Consider the following 22,221-nt stretch of genomic DNA (forward strand, 5'->3'; position numbering starts at 1 on the left):
TGACACAGCCCACGTCCGTCAGGGTGGGGGAGGCAATTACCTCCACCGCCCTGGCCGGACTACCACCCACCATATTTAGAGATCTCGTGTAGTCCTGCTGAGATTTCTGAGCCTTTAGTGGCTCCACTGAAGGCCCTGAAAGTTTGCAAAGCGACAGCTGTGTTTCTGGTGGATTCTCAGCAAACTTATTATTTAAAAACTAACTCCCAAAGAGGAATTTGCTTTTTAAAAACAAAAAAACAAACTACTCTGGCACCCTGGCGTTTTTTTCGCAGAATGGTGGGGGGAGTTCATTAAAAATAAATCTGGTTGGGACTACCAGGATTTCACCTATAGTCCTAAACTGAAAAAAGTACATCAGACCATCTGCTGTAAATAGGGCGGACGGTCTGATGCACATACACTAAGCCCCATCTCAGTCATGCCGACTGTATCGGGTTTCTGCCAGTGGAACCTGCGCAGGTTGGATTGGATTCCCATCGCAAACATGAAGCGAGCGGCATGTAAGTATGGCGGATAGATTACTCCACCACACTCCTGACTCTAGCTAATTCAGTCTCATATATTGTAGCATCCAAGAGCATGGTACCATAATTCAAAGAACAATTCATTAAGCTTACCATTCCTTTGGATGCCTTTGCTGGCATTATACTGGTTTATGTATTGCGTAATTCTTATGCTAGCTACCCTTCTCTATTTCTAAGAGCATCATGTTCAGCATTTAAAGGGAAGAAGCCAAAAGGAGATAATTCTAAGAAACAAGACCAGTTCTGTGAAAGGCGCTATGTAAGACAAGCTCTTGGCACAATCAGGCGATCTGCTGCCAGCCCATCATATGGAATGTCCAGGTCGAGGAGGCGCGCGCCAAGTTTCTGCTGTGCCCTTCCTAAGGCGTGGAAGGCAGAAAAAGTTTTAGCGCCACCACGTGACTGGCACGCGCGCCCATCATAAGGAATGTCCAACCAGAGGAGGCGCGCGCCAAATTTGCGGTGATCTTTTGAGGCGTGGAAGGAAGTAGACGTTATAGCGCAGCCACGTGCCGGGCGCGCGCGCTCCGTACAGATATATAATCGCCTGCTTTGGGCTTGGATAGTAACCTGTACACTCTCTCCGAGGTGTTTTACCCTGTTCCTCGCCGGTGCTTAGCTTTATTGCCGCTTTCCTAGCTCGAGTGCACGGATGATGATGGTATTTCATCCAATCCTGTCCTGATTTATAACCCGTTCCTAGGAAAAGGTTTTATTGGGATGGTTTCTATGGTAACCCTGGCTGCACATGAAGTGCATTCTAAAAAAGAAGAAAATTGTACGTGAGTGGTGGGTTTTAAACAGTCCTGACACCGGCACGAAATCACCTGGAGGGTTTTAAGCGAGTGAATAACACGCCACTGTCTGACCTCTCTGAAGGTCTTTGCATGTTTAAGAAATATATCTTCCGAGCTTGTGCCTCTAGTTCAGCACTGTCCTGCAAGGGGGAAAAACACGACATTGCATTTTGGCATCACAACTTTGATGTCTAAAGCTCGCGCAGGCTGAAGAGCCTGGCCCTGGAGAATAAACAAACAATGGGGAGGCACGTCTATCAGTGGTAAAAGAGTGATAGGAGTGTCTATCAATGGTACATGTGTGCCAGGAACGTCTATGCATGGTACCTGTATAACAGGCGTGTATATCAGATGTAAATGTGTGATAGTAACGACTACTAATGGTACAGCTGTGCTAGGAGACTCTATTTGTAAAAGAATACTAGAAGTCAGGATTGGACCGGCCTTTAGGGCAATCAGTCAGTGCCCGAAGGTCTGCTCTGTAAGGCCATTTTTTGTCAGCCTGTTGTGACGTCTCAAGGGCCGTTTTTACAATTGATTTCCCTGATATTAACATAAGCATTGCCTGTAGCAAGTACAAATGCATGCAGTCTACCTGGCTATGTAAACACCTATACAGCATGTCTTCAAAACTGGGTCGAGTTGCAAATGTGGGACACTTTTTTTTAGCTATCCGATTCACTAATGGGGACCTCTTTTATTTTGGTGACCAGGACTATTTTCTGCACCAGCTCGACCCTTATAGGAGTGCCTATCATTGGTACATGTCTCCAAGGAGTGGAGACTCGATTTGAGGACTTAAAATTTTGAGATTGCTTCTTCAATGCCAATTCACAGTTACGTCCTCTACACCATGTAACATTATTTTATGACATAGTAACCGCAGAGTAATGGGGCTCCAGTTTATAAACCGGAGCGAAGTTCCTGTGCAGTTACTATGCAGTTAAATTGAAATTTCTGAGAAGTGTAACAAACACACATTTTAAATCATCCTAGGCTACTATGCTGTAAAAACAAGCATTGGAAATGCAATAGGTCTCGCAGCATTAGAGTTAGTGCTTTTAGAATTGTTTATGGGTTTTTTGTTGTAAATCTTTAGCATTTTTGTTTCCTGTAGCCAATGCTAAAGAATTACAAATAAAAAAAGCCATAAACAATTGTAGAAGCTCTAACCAAAAATCCTCCGAGACCTATTGCACTGTGTGAGGGTGAGGGGTTGAGGGTGAGTGAGGGTGAGGGTGAGTGAGGGTGAGTGAGGGTGAGGGTGAGTGAGGGTGAGTGAGGAGTTGAGGGTGAGTGAGGGGTTGAGGGTGAGTGAGGTGTTGAGGGTGAGTGAGGGGTTGAGGGTGAGTGTGAGTTAGGGTGAGTGGTTGAGGGTGGGTGAGGGTGAGGGTGAGGGGTTGAGGGTGAGTGAGTATGAGTGAGGGTGAGGGGTTGAGGGTGAGTGAGTATGAGTGAGGGTGAGTGAGTATGAGTGAGGGTGAGGGGTTGAGGGTGAGTGAGTATGAGTGAGTATGAGTGAGGGTGAGGGGTTGAGGGTGAGTGAGTATGAGTGAGGGTGAGTGAGTATGAGTGAGGGTGAGGGGTTGAGGGTGAGTGAGTATGAGTGAGGGTGAGTGAGTATGAGTGAGGGTGAGGGGTTGAGGGTGAGTGAGTATGAGTGAGGGTGAGTGAGGGTGAGTGAGTATGAGTGAGTATGAGTGAGTATGAGTGAGTATGAGTGAGGGTGAGTGAGTATGAGTGAGGGTGAGTGAGGGTGAGTGAGGGTGAGTGAGTATAAGTGAGGGTGAGTGAGGGTGAGTGAGGGTGAGTGAGGGTGAGTGAGGGTGAGTGAGTATGAGTGAGTATGAGTGAGGGTGAGTGAGTATGAGTGAGGGTGAGTGAGGGTGAGTGAGGGTGAGTGAGTATGAGTGAGTGTGAGGGTGAGTGAGGAGTTGAGGGTGAGGTGTTGAGGGTGAGTGAGTGAGGGTGAGGGGTTGAGGGTGAGTGAGGTTGAGGGTGGTTGAGTGAGGATGAGTGAGAGTGAGGGTGAGGTGTTGAGGGTGAGGTGTTGAGGGTGAGGTGTTGAGGGTGAGGTGTTGAGGGTGAGGTGTTGAGGGTGAGGTGTTGAGGGTGAGTGAGGAGTTGAGGGTGAGTGATGGTCAGGGTGAGTGAGGGTGAGGGTGGGTGAGGTGTTGAGGGTGAGGTGTTGAGGGTGAGTGAGGGTGAGTGAGGGTGTGGAGTTGAAGGGGAGGCGTTGAAGGTGAGTGAGTGATGGTGAGGCGTTGAGGGTGGGTGAGTGAGGTTGAGTGTTTGAGGGTGAGGCATTGAGCGTGAGTGAGTGAGGGTGAGGTGTTGAGGGTGAGGGGTTGAGGGTGAGTGATGTTGATAGTTGTTGAGTGAGGATGAATGAGAGTGAGTGTGAGTGAGGTGTTGAGGGTGAGGTGTTGAGGGTGAGGGGTTGAGGGTGAGGCGTTGAGTGTGAGGGTGAGTGAGAGTGAGGGTGAGTGAGGGTGAGGGTGAGTGAGGGTGAGGGTGAGTTAGGGTGAGGGGTTGAGGGTGATTGAGGATGAGTGAGGGTGAGTGAGGGTGAGTGTTTGAGGGTGAGTGAGGGTGAGATGTTGAGGGTGGGTGAGGGGGGTGAGGGTGAGGGTGTGGGTCAGTGGTGTGAGTGTTAAGGGTGTTGTGGATGAGGGGTGTTAGTATCTTCGGCACAGAGGGGTGGGGGGGGCAAGAGTGAGGCCAGAGGGTGGGGCAAGAGTGAGGCCAGAGGGGTGGGGGGTGGGGCAAGAGTGAGGCCAGAGGGGTGGGGGAAGAGTGAGGCCAGAAGAGTGGCGAGGGGGGCCGAGAGTGAGCCCTATTTGAGCACGTGGTACACACCCGTGCTCTGTAATATAAAAATACTTTGTGTCGAATGTTTCCCCCCCACACTTTTACGGCATAATTTACTCGTCCTACTATATTATTTGGCCCTCCCCTGCCGCACGATTCCTGTGACCATTAAATAATAGTAAATATTTCCTAAACATCCATCGTGAGGGGGGGGGGGAGAGATTTGAAACTAGCATGCCCTGATTAGATGCAAAAGTACTGCTAAACTTCTATCTGAAAAATAAATACGTTAAGTAAAAGAACAACCGACTGCTCTGCTCAGGTCTACACAAATGCCACGCAGTAAGCGTGCTAGCGTTCTGGGCGTGGTCACCAAAAATACGATGTACGCCCACAACGTAGCCTGACTCTAGCATGGCGGCTACGTAAAAAAAAAGTCTAAATTTGCAGGGGGCGTGATACAGAACGTGGGGATGCTTTTCGCGCGCTGTTTGATCACGTGGTAATGCGCGCCCTTTAAACCCAGCGCGGGAAACTACAGCGCTTTACAGATTCAGATCTGAGCTGTACGTGCATTGGCATATAGTACAGGGGTTGCTTTTACAGCTGCGGGACGCCAAGCGAGAACACCGGTTCTGCTACTCCATATTACACAAGCCCCCCCCCCCAAATAAAAAGCGCAAACTTGAGTTGACCCCTCCATAACCAAAGATCGACATCGGATAAAGGAAAAGTAAAATAACTAGGAAGGGATAATACGGCAATTGCTCCTCGGCGTTCAGAATTAGGCAGACACCTCTAGTTTCAAGTTCGAACTGTGTTAAACTTAATTTCTGCGTACAAAATGTACGGCAGAGATGGGACTTGTGCAGTAACTACAGTGGAACACCAGTGTTTAGGGCATTATAACTACACATCGCCACTTGATTCATGCTGTGTTAATACGGAGCGCAGTGCATTGAAGTAATTTGTTACCGGGGATATTAAAGCGAGTGTTACAAACGAGAATCGACCCATAAACTACGGAACTGAGTGTGCTGGCTCGTTTTTGGCGGGCTGCAGAGTGCCAGGATCGTACACACAACAAAAACATACAACAAGACGGAGGGAAGAGAGGGGAGGGGGGAGGAGAAATGCGACACGGCGGGAAGGGGAGGGGGCGGAGCGGGCGGAGGGAAGAGAGGGGAGAGGGGAGGAGAAATGCGACACGGCGGGAAGGGAGTGGAACACCAGTGTTTAGGGCATTATAACTACACATCGCCACTTGATTCATGCTGTGTTAATACGGAGCGCAGTGCATTGAAGTAATTTGTTACCGGGGATATTAAAGCGAGTGTTACAAACGAGAATCGACCCATAAACTACGGAACTGAGTGTGCTGGCTCGTTTTTGGCGGGCTGCAGAGTGCCAGGATCGTACACACAACAAAAACATACAACAAGACGGAGGGAAGAGAGGGGAGGGGGGAGGAGAAATGCGACACGGCGGGAAGGGGAGGGGGCGGAGCGGGCGGAGGGAAGAGAGGGGAGAGGGGAGGAGAAATGCGACACGGCGGGAAGGGGAGGGGGCGGAGCGGGTAAACAAAGACGGACGTGCACGCGCTTTTAAGCTCAATGCGCATGCGCATTGAGCTTAAAAGTCACGGGCACTGCAAGGAATCGCCACGATTCCTTGCAGTGTGGATAAAGAGTAGATAAGTCGCAATACTCTCGCCTTGCTCGATGCGCATGCGCATCGACAGGCGAGACCTAACAATTGCATTATATGTCTTTTGGATTATCACCAATTAACTGGTCTTCAGAAGCAGTCACTAGTGCTATTCGTGTAATAATATTATTAGGTGTAACGGATGTAACTGTGCACTGGCCCTGAAGAAGCAACTTGTGTGTCATGAAACACGTGTTGGCCTTCTTGTTGATTAACTTTTGAATAATAAAGAAAGAAAATTTGAATCTTCACCACAAATCAGTAATATAATTTGATTGACTGTAAAACCTCAAAATGGAGTCTCCTTGTTAGACTTGGTATCGTTGGCGTGGTTTCCCTAACTTTTTGCCTCTACCGCCTTTATTTTTGATGCTGTGTTGGATTTTTGCTGGCTTAGATGCTTTGGGCACTTTGCCACTGTTGATCAGTGTCAAAGTGCAAGTGCTCCCTCCTTGTGTGAATTCTCATTACAATTGGTTCTCCCGGATTGGCATATCTGATTTACTGGTAAGTCCCTAGCCAAGGGCACTGAGTGTTCCAGGACCTGTAAATCAAATGCTACTAGTGGGCCTGCACACTACTTGTGCCACCCACCTAAGTAGACCTGAAAATCTAACTCAGACCTGCCACTGCCGTGCCTGCGTGCAGTTTTGAACTGCCATGTTGACCTAGCAAGTGCACCCATATCACACACCTTGCAGGTAAGACGCTGCTTCAATTTCCAGTCCTTTGAGAATGTCAAGAAAGGGTTTGTTGGAGAGTAGGCCCAACCACTGCTAACTCTCAAACAAACTTAGGCCTGTGCCTTTACCTATAAGAAAAATGGGCTAAATTAGCTAAATTAAAAAAAGCTTTGCATTTTTTAAAGATGATCAATTATGGTGATCTGCTGATCCAAGCAGGTCACCACCCCTGTGATGGCCACCAATCAAAGTGGCCACAAATTGCGACCTACCTTATTAATATTCATTAGGTAGGTCAGATTACCTTCTACTCTGTTTTGGAATTTTACAAAACAATCTAATAGTACACAGGTCAGTTTGTAAAATTCTGTAGTGGTTGCCAAAATACTGGTTGCCATTTACAATCATTTCTTTGTGACCAGCATTTAGTACATTGTGAGAAACAAGCTCATACCAGATCTTTCTGGTGTCTAAACCCTTTCAATGTACAGTATAACCCTGCTGCGAGCCTCCCACCGATCGTGGTTATCATGGCTAGGAATAATTAGGCTCTATACAAGTCCTGATGATGATCCCTGTAACTGTGTAGTGGGATCGAAACGCCATCGATACTTGCTACACCATATACTGTTTTGTGTATTAATCACTATAACTAGAGTAATGGTGTGAATGCGAATTCTGATATTGCTATCTGCACAGAAATATAATAGCTTTTTGCCTAAAACTCTTCTCTACTCTATATCCCCTCTGCTAACCATGACAATCTGTACACGTGTGGGTACAGGCTTGTGCCCCCCTCCAAAAAATTGTTGAAGGTATTTTATAAATACTGTGTTGAGAATTAAATAATAGACCTCTGCCCGGCTGGGCAAGTCAACTGAGAATATAGCATCCATTGTGTCTATATTTATCTTTTGTGTGTAATTATCTCTCTACATAGGACCACTGTTGTTTCCACTTATAAGTTCCCCGAGGTCCTATGTTGACTCGTTTGGGTGCCCTTGTTGTGTTTCATATTCAGTATAACTCTGGGACACAAAGAGATAAAACATGCCTAAAATCTCAAATTGTAATACTGGCTATGGTGAATGTTCATCTCAGTGCTCCTAACACCAAAGCCAATGAATTGTCCACTAATCAGGCCTCAAAATGGTGATGACGCAGAAATCAGAAATGGGTCATGACATGACAGCAGCAGAGAATCTCCTGAAGAGAGTCAATGAGTTGATGCAAGGAAGCAGAAATCAGAAATAGCTTATGGGATAACAGCAGCACAGACTAAACCAAACAGGGGCAATGAGATGTTTTCAATGGAGTTGAGGTCAGAGATCATCCATGAGGTGACCGTGACGGAGAATCGATTGAATAGGGTGCCTGGGAAGATGGCAATGAAGCAGACACCTGTAAAGTTGCATTTTTTGACTGTGACATCGCAGATATTGGATAGGGTCTATTACAACACAGCAGGTAGGCAATGGTTAAGGAGGGAGGTAAGAGATTGGTAATGTCACTATAGATGAATGCAACTTGCCCTAGTATCTTTCTATTTTCCTGAACATTATTTGTAATATGCTGTTCCCCATCCCTTCAAAATTGCCTTAACTTTTCGGTGGGTTGATCTAAGGCATGGTTTGATATAATGGCACTTTAAAACTTTAAATATTGACGTATTGCCAAAAATCCTCCTCAAACGTCCTTTGAGTTCTGGCTTTCATATACTAAACAGTGGTCAAACCATGGAGAAATACATTTATGAACTGTCGCACACTTCTTTTTGCACTGCTGTAAATGGCTTTAGGGGATGGTATGTTCATTATTACCAGAAAACCATAGGAACTGATAAAATAAGAACACATATAACATTTGCTGAATCGATGGGTAAAGTAGCACCCATGCAGCTTTGGTCATTTGTTTAGTTAAGTAGTCTCACAAAAACAGCATGGGCAGATTATAGAAATGCCTTGGGGACTTACTATTTCATAATATCTCTTTTTGATGACTTGAGGATGGAAGAGATGAGAGCAGAACTGGTGTAGAATTTTTCTTGATTCTCCTCAAGGTCTTCAGTGCTGTTGATCCTAGCAATTTACATCCATTTGGAGTACTCCAGAAAAGGTTATTTGTGATAACATCTTCTTTCTCATGTTCCAGAACATTGAAAAACAATTATACAATCCAGTCTCTCCAACTGTAATTAGAAGGTTGGAAAAAAAATCCATAAATATAACCCCTGGGCCTCAGCCTCACATTACACCAATATCTTGGATCAGCAGCATCAGGTGAGGACAGGCTTCCTTAGGTGACAGCCTTGGGGCACCTCTCATCTCCTATCAGAACCAGCCTTTGAATCTTCTGGCATCGCAATCCCAAAGTGAGTTAAATATTACATTCACTTATCCAAAATGCAAGAAATGTTAGCTTTTCTTTTTGACGCAAGATAATTTGAGGCATTTTTTTAACTCACAATTTTATCCACTTGCAATTATCATTGGTCACCCTTAACCCCTCAAGATTCTGCTTTTCCAATTTCCAGTTCAACAACTAATCTGTACAGAGACGTTTTATGGCATGGTCAAAGTGGGCTCTGGCCTGGGGCTCCAGCCTTTCAGGGGACCCCTGATACAGCCAGCTCTGTTCTGCAGTCTTTCCCTGATGACCTTTAATGATTCTGAAATGGATTATTTTAAATACCGTTTTCCTTTAACTTTTGTTTAATGTGGGTGATGTGTGAGACTCCATTACATACATTTTGCAGAGAAATGTTATGTAAAAGGAGTGCAGCATCCATAAAAAAGTTTCTTTTAGATCAAAGCAGAACCTCCTCATACATGAGAAATGGGAGAGTGTCACATGGATTATTTTCAGTAATAATAGTGAACTACTGCTGTGTTACAATTTTGAAAACACACGTCACTATCCCTGAATATTAGGTGTAAACACAATTAGAATTTGGAGTGTGTGCACTTTGGGATTCTTTTAGTTATTTTTATGGACATACCCTCCATCCACTTCTACTCAGACTCCTTTACCACATGCCCCACCATACCACTTAACTCACATCGCAAAAAGAAAAGGCCTTCGGCAAAGAGCCCCCCCCCTGTGGTGCCCGTTAGGCATTGTAGCGCCGGCCCAATGAGGAGCTGCCTGATGATGAAGCATGACACTCCTTGGGGTGTGTGGAGCCCTTGCTCCTAAGGGGAGACCCCCCCAGCTTTTGTACAAACCTAGAGCTTTTTGGCCCTTAGAAACTGCATACTTCTTGTTTTACCAATCTTAACTGTAGGCATGTATGCAGGACCTATCTCAAGCCCTGGTCCCTTCAGTTTCTTTGTCTTGATTTAGTAGGGTTGCTCACTCATGGGAAGTTAATTAAGGGCAACCGTTTGACTCTCCAGAGACCATAGGACGTCTGCCTACGATCTCTCTACCTATGCCCGCACCCTATTTCCCAGCAAGTTCTACTACTTGCGAGTTGGCCACAGAGCCACTATGCCCTCAGCTCTCTTGCACCATGGAAGGACACCAAAGCGTTTCATGTGATGATGACATAGTCTCAGAGATTCTAAAAGCCCCCCTCTTTTAGGAGCTATTGACACCCCCTTTCTAGGGGCAGTCAAAATGAGCACTCGACCTCACTACTGTCAATGAAAAGACTACTTGTGAAGATTACCCCACATGGGATACGGATGACGGAATATCTCCAGGCCAAATTTGTGCCCAATGGCCTAATTGTGACTAACATGCCACAAATTTAACTGGAAGATCCTATCTTCAAAAAAGAATGGTCCCTGATAGCATGGAAATACACCAGGGACTGGCACATTATAATAAACACTGCTACACGTTTGGTGGATGACCTCACCAGCAAAATCAACATAGCAGAAAATGCAGTTAAGACAGTGATCCTAATCTGTCAACAAAACAAAGTTAACCGAGGTTAACAATGAGATAAACAAAAGCAGAGAATATCTACTGAAACAGAAAATCAACAAACTCCAAGAACAAATCAAGAAATTCGAGAAGGAGAAAGTCAACCCCTACCTAAGAGAGGACTACGTATGTGGGAGCAATTCTTGATCTGATGAAAGTAATACATCTCACAATACAGTACTCCTCATCAAGTAGAAACTCCAGTACAAGTAGCCGCGGGATTGATGAGACCTGACGTAAACAACCTCCTCCCCTAATGGGCTATGGCTTGCTTCCATACCAAGGCCCCGAATGGGCTGGCACCCTTTCCTCAAGGACCATCTCATACATTTCCCCAGCCCTATTACCCTCCTTTTTTAGGCTGAGGCAGTGTTACAGAGGGAAAGGAAAAAAAAGAGGCACTCAACAGAAACACGTACAATGGCAAGAAACAAAGGCGGAATCCTCCGGCAGACAAGGAGCCAAACAACCAAGAAAAAATTGGTTGTCAACCTGTCTGAAAGACCCTTGTCAAGAGTAGAGATGGATGTCCTACAAAAAAGCTTGAGATTCATTCCAACCCCCCGAAGACGGCAAATTCTATTCCGCACATGAGCTCTACCAATTCTTTCGGAAAATTCGCCTATACGCTTATTTCCAAGAGAAACCGTGTATTGAGAACCTGGGCTCAGACCAACACAATCTGTCCACCTTTACCCCATCAGCAGGAATTGTTCCCCATGAGGTCCTAACCTTTGAGCAGGCAGCTCTAAGTGACGTGGAGAGGTGCCCACAAAAATCCACCTTCCACAACATGTCCAAGCTCAAAACAACTGCAATGCGGACCCTTGGCAATGACACCACGATCACAATTAAACCCGCAGACAAAGTGGGTGCAATCGTGATCATGAACACAAATTAGTATGTCTTGGAATGTCAAAAACAATCGGCCAACCATTACTACTACACCCCCATAATGGAAGACCCCACTAAATGACTTAGCGTGCAGATAACCTCACTGGTTTCGTCAGCAGAGTCACAGGGCTGGATAAGCAAGCCGGAATCTGAGTTCCTTATTAACGGCCAACCCAGAATACCATATTTTTACACCCTCCCCGAAATCCACAATGTACCCTCCCCGCACCAGGCAGATCCATTGTGTTAGGAATAGGATCTCTCCTGGAGCCACTGTTGAAATTTTGCAACCAATTCCTACAGCCTCTGATGACCAAAACCCCATCCTTTCTAAGTGACACCACAGATGTACTGAATCTACTGGAAGCCATAGATGACAATAACACTGTTGAACTACTAGATGTCGAGGCATTGTACACCAATATATCCCAATTGCTACCTAGAATTTGATAGAGACCATCCTCTAGCAGAGGAATGGACTTCCTCGACCCAGTGAGTTTCATCATTGAGTGCACCACTCTTGCTCTAAAGGAAAATCTGTTTCAATTTCAGGACCAGCTATATCACCAAACACAAGGTACTTCAATTGGCAGTACCTTTGCCCCTAGTCTGGCCTGCCTGTACATGGCTTACTTTGAAAAACGCCACATCTTTATGGACAATAACAGCATCCTTCCCAACATCTTAGTCTGGTGTTGTTTCACATACGACATTCTCGTCCTATGGCAAGGCACCCTAGAGACATGCCACAATTTCTGCGAGTGGATTAATGCTCTAAATCTATATCTGAGATTCACGATGAACATCTCAGCCATGAAGCTACGTTCTTAGACCTGCTGATTTCCCTTAGGGAGGATCACCTATATACTACAACATACAGGAAACCTACCGATAGCAACAACTTACTGAGGTATGATAGTCACCACCCTAAACACCTAAGAGACAACCTGCCCTTTGGACAATTCTTGCACCTATGTTGCAACTGTAGCTCCACAGATGACTCCAAACACCAAGCAGAGACCCATGCTACTGACCTGGTAGCACTACAATACCCTCCACACGTGGTACAAAGAGCAAGAAACAATAATAGAGAAGGACTACTAGAAACCCAGGAGTGGCCAGTAAACGATGTCCTAACCTTTGTCACATCATTCACACCACAGTCAAACCAAATACAGAAAAACATTCAGAGACATTGGTTGATGCTACACACAGGGTCGCTGTCACCAGCCATACCGCACTTTGCATTCAAATGTACCAACAACATTAAGGATGTGATTGTACACACAAGGCCAAAAACTCAATAGACCTGCACCCCAACCGTCTCTTTGGGACGCCCATCAGTGATAGGTCACTAGCTCTTGTAGTGTATGCCCATTGGCATGACCCTCGAAAGAAATTCAGCTTGGTCCCACTTGCACCTGGACCCAAAAATCTCACACAAATTGTAACATCAAAAACTGGATTTATATGATCTCCTGCCTGTGTCAAAAACGTTACAGGGGAATGATGACCAGGGCTGTGAAAACTAGGATCATAGAACACTGTACAATATTAATTGTAGTAGAGCAACAACAAAGATGAGTATCCTCTACAGAGAATCAGGACATACCACGGGTGACCTGCATTGGACAGTTCTAGAGGCCCATACACACCTGCACAAGGACGTTCTCTTCTGTAAAGAACAACAATGGATTTACAGTCTGTCAACACACTGCAATGGGCTAAACCAGAGGTCTTCAAACTTTTTGATGCCGAGACCCCCTTGTAAAACCTTTTTAGGCGTAAGGACCCCCTTACGACAAAAGATTCTAGAAACTGGTACTCCTCATCATCAACAACTATCGACAACCATAAATGCGCCTGTAAGACCTCATCACATCCATCCATCCATCATTCATCCACCCACACTTTCACACATCCATCCACCCTTTCATCCTTCCATCCATACGTCCATCCTTTACCTATCCACCCATCTATTCATCCACCCACCTTTTCACACATCCATCCATCCATCCATCATTCATCCATGCAACCTTTTACCCATCCATCCATACATCCATCCTTCATCCATCCACCCTTTCATCCTTCCATCCATACATCCACCATTTCACCTATCCATCCTTCATCCATCCACCCTTTCATTATTCCATTCATACATCCATCCACCCTTTCATCCATACATCCATCCTTCATCCACCCACCCTTTCATCCATCCATCCACCCATCATTCATCCCCCCACCTTTTCACACATCCATCCATGCATCCATCATTCATCCATGCAACCTTTTATCCACCCATACATCCATCCTTCATCCATCTACCTTTTTGTCCTTCCATCCATACATACATCCTTCATCCATCCACCCTTTCATCCATCCATCCTTCATCCATCCACCTACCCCTTCATCCATCCATCCATCCACCCACCCATCATTCATCCCCCACCTTTTCACACATCCATCCATACATACATCCTTCATCCATCCACCCTTTCATCCATCCATCCACCCACCTTTTCACACATCCATCCATCCTTCATCCATCCATCCACCCTTTCATCTTTACATCCATCCACTCATCATTCATCCACCCACCCTTTCATCCATCCATCCACCCACCTTTTCACACATCCATCCATCCTTCATCCATCCATCCACCCTTTCATCTTTACATCCATCCACTCATCATTCATCCACCCACCTTTTCACACATCCATCCATTCATCCTTCATCCATCTATCTACCCTTTCATCTTTACATCCATCCACTCATCATTCATCCACCCACCTTTTCACACATCCATCTATTCATCCTTACATCCACCCATCCATCCTTCATCCTTCCTTCCATCCATCCATCCATCCACCCACCCTTCATCCTTCCATCCACCCATACATCCATCCTTCATCCATCTACCTTTTTGTCCTTCCATCCATACATACATCCTTCATCCATCCACCCTTTCATCCATCCATCCTTCATCCATCCACCTACCCTTTCATCCATCCATCCATCCATCCACCCCCATCCACCCATCATTCATCCCCCACCTTTTCACACATCCATCCATCCATACATACATCCTTCATCCATCCACCCTTTCATCCATCCATCCACCCACCTTTTCACACATCCATCCATCCTTCATCCATCCATCCACCCACCCTTTCATCTTTACATCCATCCACTCATCATTCATCCACCCACCCTTTCATCCATCCATCCACCCACCTTTCACACATCCATCCATCCTTCATCCATCCATCCACCCTTTCATCTTTACATCCATCCACTCATCATTCACCCACCCACCCTTTCATCCATCCATCCACCCACCTTTTCACACATCCATCCATCCATCCACCCTTTCATCTTTACATCCATCCACTCATCATTCATCCACCCACCTTTTCACACATCCATCCATTCATCCTTCATCCATCCATCTACCCTTTCATCTTTACATCCATCCACTCCTCATTCATCCACCCACCTTTTCACACATCCATCTATTCATCCTTACATCCACCCATCCATCCTTCATCCTTCCTTACATCCATCCATCCACCCACCCTTCATCCTTCCATCCACACATACATTCATCCTTCATCCACCCACCTTTTCTGTGCCTCTCTCATGGGGGTGGGGTCAGTATCTCTCTGTGTCTTCTTCCTTCTTCCTCTCTCATGGGAGGGCATCTCTGTGCTTCCCTGCTTGGGGGGGGGGGTCGCAGACAGGCTGTATAAACACCTCACGGTGAAGAACAGTTTCAGGCACATTTCTCCTGCACAGGCGCCAGGTATGTGGGACTTGAACCAATGACTGTAATGTCCTTCTGCTGTTTGCTATGTGTGTTTGTAAAGCGCTCTGATACCTACGGGTTAAGCTAGCGCTATATAAAACGTTAAAAATAAAAATAAACCCCACAGCTAAGTCCATTGATTGAACTCAAAGGGCTACAGCCTCCTCCCCCAGACACCCCCCCCCCCCCACACTCCCCAGCACGTGTAAGTGAGCCCGGCTGAAACAGCTTCGGGACACACAGAAAGGCACACCCGAGTACTTCACAGGTCTTCAGAAGACCTTTACTTGTTAATGAGGCGTGAATTAGGCCTCCACCGTGATCACCCGGCCTCAATCAGCCTGACGCCAGGAACTGCTGCACGCTCCAACAGAATCTGCGACCCCCTTCCCAGGACTCCACGACCCCCCTGGGGGTCGCGCCCCACAGATTGAAGACCTCTGGGCTAAACGATGATATACCATAGGTGAGGTGTCTCAATAGTTTGAGCTGTCTACTGGAGGGAGGATTCCTGTCCTCACCCGGAATACCAAGCATCATGACCAGTCCCACCAGACCCCTACCCAGGTTCTTATCCTGATAGGAGCCGGTACTACTCACATATACCCTGCTGAACCCTTCCTAGTGACTACTGACCTTTCAAATGCCTGTATATGTTATAACCCTGATATACAATTTCCGTGTCCAGCACACACCTACCTCAACTACCATCACCAGCCTAAGAGAGCACCCACTCTTGAGACCATTTTGGTTTTTCCCTTGTCCTGAGGTTCCTGGGTCCTCCACCATGGTCAATGCCACAACAGTCAGGGTACCCTTTGTTGTAATTAGCTTCTCCTCCTTTGTAACTAACCACTACTCGCTAGTTCACCGTTAATAACTATAGAACCACGGCACCTCGCTACACACACTATGGCGTTCACACAGACACTCCTGCGCACAACGTTTTTGTTCTAGTCCCTGTTTGCGTACATTCAGGAAGCCCAATAAGAACTCCCATCCGCCATGGGACTACTCACTTCCCATATCGGCAGGACGAGGGGTAGGTTAGTGATCATATGAACTTTACATGTACATAAAGCATTGAGATATAAAACTATTCAAACTATTTGCATATGTAATTACACTGCAAAAGTAACTATGTAACAATTCAACAACAAACATACTGTAATCATACCCTACTGTAGTGTACTATAGGCATGCAGCATACTATGAAACTAAGTTTACGTCGATGCAAGAAACTTAATCTGGGAGAGTAAAATCCCAAACCTCTTAAAAACAATAATTATTTTTGCAATTTTACCCTCACAGATGAGGCTTATGAAAATATCGATATTTTCAAGTTGTCGTGGAATTTCCACAGTTGTAAAATTAGGGCTGGGGTGTGGGACTCTGGGCCATATTGGGTGGTGGCAAAGGTATGTAAATTCCTACAGACTTGTGAACTTGGGGATAGTCTGATACCCCTTAGAGGTAGTGTCCTGGCCTGAAATCACTCAAATGTATGCCTGCCAAGGCAAAGAAAGAGTAAGTGTGTTTTCAGTATGGGATTTGGAAGGAAACACCGCTATCTTGAATGGGAAGGCAAATCCATATTTTCTTGATAATGTATGCAGAATTTTCCACCTGGTGACAATTCTAGATTATGTTAGAAGTTTCTAATTCGCAGTGGTTTACACCCTGTCTCAGTAGGGACCCTTGCTCTAGTCAGTGTAAGGCAGTGACACAGCTAAAATAACACCAGCTCACCCCTTGGTAGTTTGGCACAAGTGGTCAGGCTTATCTCAGAGGCAATGTTTAAAGAAATGTGTAATACAGTGAAAATACTACAAAAAGAGTCCACATCAGTAAAAAAAAAATAGGCACTATTTATCTGAATAAAACAAGACCAAAATGACAAATATCCAACACACACAAGTCAAGATATCACTTTTAAAAGGTTAAATATAGTTTTGTTCATTGAAATTAATGGATGTGTCCTTTTTAGCACAAAGTACCTTAGATGCATCAAAAATCAAAGATGAAACAGTTGCAGGCGAGGTGAGGCACTGGAAAAGCAAAGTGAACCATTGGTTCCTTACTCCACAGGAGAGGTGATGAGTTGGTTCATTACTGCTAGGCAGGGAAGGTTCCTTACTGGAAGGGGAGGTGATGCGTTGAATTTCGTACATGCAGCCTCAGTTCTTACTGAGGTCCGGCTTTGATGAAGAGTCTGCATTGATGGACGATGCATTGAAAATCCAGACATGTTGCGGCAAGGAAGGTGCTGCGGTGAAATCACAGCTGTGAAGGAGGCATTGCGTTGATTATCCAGTGGTGAAGCAGGTGCACTGTCGAAGTCAGAGCGGGTGCCATGGATGTCATCGGGACTCATGCTGCAGTGATTTTTCAGCCACAAAGCAGGTGCTGTGTTGATTCTTAAGCCGCACTACAGATGCCTAATCAAAAAAATGGGTGCTGAGGATCAATGTGTGAATTTTCTCACCAGATTACACTTCCAAGAGCCAAGAAATTGAATTTGGAACCACTTGGTTAGTCAGGACTCTGAGCCGAAGAACCCAAAAACTGGTAGATGAAGTTGGATAAGACTTGGAATTCGATCTTGCCGCTAAGCCATAATAGCACCCTTCAACCCAGATAATTTAAAGCTGAATATTGGGTTAACAACATGTGTAACTAAAACATTAAGCCAGTTGGAAGTTATCAGGGCCGCCAACCCTGTCCCATTAGAATCAAGGGAAACTTCATTATTGGACACACCAGCGCCTTGTAGGCTACTAACAAATTGTTGATTCGTACCTGGTCCACAACAGCAGTTAAGAAGCCAAGTAGAGTTTTAACCAAAATGTTACCCCAACAATTAATTTTTTTAAATCAATTTCATAAACACGATGCACGCTTTTATATTGCAAGGTTTTTAATTTACCAACAATAACGTTTTTACACTAGAGGAAACACATGGTAGAGGAAGTCTTTGATGGCACTGTAACCTCTTGACAGGAGGTAAACACCCACAAGCCCTTAGAGAACCTTGAAAGTAGGATCCAGATTGCAAAGTCCAGTCCTTTCACTTCCAGGACAGAAGCAGCAGACCAGCAAAACAAAGCAACAGGCAGAGTAGCAGTCCCCCCTAAGCATCCAGCTCTTCTTCCAGGCAGAATATCCTCAGTTCAGAAGTGCTCTGATATTGGGTTGCAAGGGGTCCAATACTTATACCCCTTGCTGCCTTTGAAGTAGGCAAACTTCATAGGAAAGTCGTTGTAGTGTACAAGACCCTGCCTTTCCCTGACCTGGCTCCAGACACATTACAGGTGGGTGGAGACAGCTTTGTGTGAGGACAGGCACAGCCTTTTTAGGTGTCAGTGACAGCTATCCCTACCACTCTTGCTCAGGAAAATCCATCAGACTCATGATGGGCCATCAGGATATGCAAGGCACACCTCAGCTCCCTTTGTGTGACTGTTTAGAGTGAATTCATAAGAGCCCAACTGTCAGCCAGCCCAGACGTGGATTCTGTAGATAGGCACTTTCTAAAAGAGGCATTTTCAAGCATGCAATTTAAAAACCAACTTCACCAAAAGATGTATTTTTAAAGTGTGAGTTTAGAGACCCCAAACTTTGAATCTCTATTTGCTCCCAATTGGAAATTAGACGTAAAAGATATTACAAGGCAATCCCCATGTTACCATGGGGGCGATATAATCCTTGCAATAGTGAAAAATTAAATTAGCAATATTTCACTATTAGGACATATATAACACACCAGTACATATCCTACCTTGTAAATACACTGCGCCCTGCCCATGGGGCTGCTTTAGGCCTACTTTAGGGGTGATTTACATGTAGTAAAAGAGAAGGTTTGGGCCTGGAAAGTGGGTGCACTGCGGTGGCAGGTCTGAGACATGTTTGCAGAGCTACTCGTGTGGTAGGCACAATCAGTGCTGCGTGGCCACTAGTAGCAATTGATTTACAGGTCCTGGGTGCGCCTGGTGCACTTTATTAGGGGCTCACTAGTAAATCTAATGTGCCAATCATAGATAAACCAATCACCAATACAATTTAGATCAAGAACAAATGCACTTGTGCCCGGAGTCCTAAAAACCAACGAAAATAGGTCATAAAAATAAGAGAAAGGAGGCAAAAAGTTTGGGGATAACCATGGAAAAAGGGCCAGGTCCAACATAGTTGTATACATTTAAGGCACATGAGTACTCCTGAAATTCCAACAATGTCTCGCTTTTGAAGGAATACTCCAGCAATTCACTTCAAATGCATGAAAAATGTTTTGATATGATCCACGTTTAGGAGTAATGCTAGGAGTAATCCCATGTGGACAAATTATGATTTTTCCAGTCTCTTGTCAATCCAGTTGATGCTCTGTAACTATGTAACTGTGTATTGTTCACTGTATCAGCTATGGTGGTCCCTGCAAACAGCCAATCCTTTCATGAACAAAGCTATAGCCACCTCAGTGACGCACGGTTACCTCATGGAGGTGAATTCTGGAGGGAGTTTCCCACAATCCACTATTCTTCCCCTCAGAGATGCAATGTATCGCCTCTGCACGCACCACCTGATCCCATCAGCGGGTTATTCCCTGTGCCGCGTGTTTTTTAATACTGAGCAATATCTTCCTCGACTACATTTCAATTAAGCAACTCTCAGGCATGTGAGCAGTAAGCAGAACCATTTTATCTGCCTGCCAGGGCACTGGAACACGGCAGAGGCCTTTAATGGGTTTTGTGTTGGTTACATAATGCCGCCATGCATGTAATACATTTGTGATGATCAGCATAGCCTGCATGCTAATAACCCTGGGGAGCGCAGGGCCAAGTGACAGGGAACCGATGTTACAGCGGATCTGCACGGTAGAGGTGGGGCCCCGGGCAGAAGGAGGGGAAGGCTGACAGAAGAGGGAACTCGAGATTTGTCTCTGATTGGAGAGTAGATCAAAGGCTAAATTGTCTAGAAAACCGGGCCCGGATACAGAAGCCAAACATTTGCATTTTATTAGGTCTGAAAGATGATCCTCACCAAATATAAACTCAAGTCCAAAAGCTGACGTCAGCCACAAAGTAATAACCGAATTGACGAAGTCCTTGGGAAACAAAAGCAAATATAAGAAAAGCTCAAGAAAGTGCTATCAGTTCCGGATGTGACATCCACATAGCCTCATCTAATGTCATTGCGCACCAACGTGACCACGTAGAGGTAGAAATGAACAAGGGACTAGCCCTTAAAGTTAAACAATGCAACGTACGCGCAGGTGCACGCTGCACTAAAACCAATAATACTAAGATAATTAAAATGATGCCCTATGGCACCGCCAGAATGGCGCAGATCGAAGACTCATCAACGTCTCCCACACCCCCAAGCAGACGGACGCACATGGCAAGAGTCAAACAAACATTATGCCAGCTGAGCCTGGCTTCATTTACATGACCAATCAGTCAAGACCATCCATCCGTTTTACACAGCACACACATTAACAATCAAACGTATCCAGAAAAATGTTTAGATAAATGGATGTGAGCGCCTTTAGGGTCTCCACCCCAACTTCCAACTTCCTACAGACAGGCTTCAGGAGAAGCAAGAATTGTCACCCATATGACAAACCGGCAACACACATCGGGGTGCACACCACAACAGTTGAAGGGAGGGCGGAGGGGGGGGGGGGGGGGGGGGGGTGAATAACAGCTCCCAAAATATGAAACGGTCCTATAAATACGACCCCTCGGTGCCATAAACAATTCTGTGTATTAAGAGGCAGCTTTAAACTTACTCCCAGGCAGCCTGTGGGGCTGATGCAGCCAGCTGATGTGGGATGTTTGAGGCTGGACTGAGACTAGCCGAGCTCTTAAGAGCAGATCCCAGCTAGCCGGGAAAGGGAATGTTACAACAGTCGACAACACACCAAGCAGAAACCATCAGGGGGTGAAGACTTGTGGACAAATAAGGGCCCACTCTCCCAAAAGTGTTCACGGCGGAGACACAAGAAGACGTTGGGAGTTAATGTGATGCGTAAAGGAGCTTGTGGCAATGCGCCTCCACCTTTCCTTCTAATAACATCATTTGTCATGGTTCCAGAATCCTTCCCAGCCTGTGCTGGCAATAGAATGGATGTATTCAAAGGGTCCAGGAGGCAGAGTTTGTTGGGTGGCTGGGCTGTTCTTCCTGCGTTACTCTCAATAAATTCTACTCTTTTAACTACTTTAACCGCCTACTTCTTTGAAGTCCTACTTTTTAACAATGGCGACGACTGGGATGAAAGCACAGCTCAACTCCTTCATCATTGACATTTTATTTTTTTATTTTTAAATTCTCTAAAACTCTGCCATATTTTTAAGACGTTCTCTGCTCTCCCTTCATTTCGTCATCTCAACTGCCTCAACTTCTCAGTTCTTGAGAGTACCTAAGCACGGAGAAGTTGACGTGTACCAGTTATGTGTACCAAGGTAGGCAAAACACACTCAAAACTCTAACTGCCAATGGCAGAGAAAAAATCAACCATGTCTTAAAGAGGCAGCACCTGTCATCTGCGGATTGAAGCCAGGAATCATGAGCTAGTGGTGTAGTGTTAAGGGATGCAGTGTTCTGTGTGTTTACACACACAACGTAAGCGCTGTCAAGCAAACATGGTGGAAACTTGAGCTATGGCACGTGTTATATGTGCACAGGCCATACTGCGTTCACTTACCTTCCCTATCCATGCCCTAGTGTCTTATAACCCTAAAACCCTATATTTCACTCCTTTTGCTTCACAATACACCAGAACAAAAGACAAAACACAAAAAGAACCCAACTGTGATCCTCGCACATAACTTGAAAACACTTCATACTTTAGCCACACCAGAGACCACACTGTTTCTTCAAAGCACAACAAGAGAGTAACGTGCTGCCCTTTAGCAAATTAACTTCTTCACTAATCATGTATGTCAAGCACTGTTAAAAAAAACCAACTATGTAAGTATGGTATTCCATGGTTGATCCCACTCCAACACACAAGATCAGAATATGTTAGCACCCACTGGATTGTTATCTATTTAAGGTAAACTAGTACAATATAC

At 45.4% G+C, this 22,221-nt stretch overlaps 1 protein-coding gene across 1 annotated transcript in view; it reads left to right on the forward strand.

The window, feature by feature from the left end:
• Positions 1–22,221, forward strand: part of LOC147730250 (LHFPL tetraspan subfamily member 7 protein-like) — a 773,975-nt gene that overhangs the window by 259,721 nt on the left and 492,033 nt on the right. The window lies entirely within an intron of this gene.

Source organism: Lissotriton vulgaris, chromosome 2_1 (genome assembly GCF_964263255.1).
Source record: "Lissotriton vulgaris chromosome 2_1, aLisVul1.2, whole genome shotgun sequence".
In the NCBI taxonomy this organism is placed as follows: domain Eukaryota; kingdom Metazoa; phylum Chordata; class Amphibia; order Caudata; family Salamandridae; genus Lissotriton; species Lissotriton vulgaris.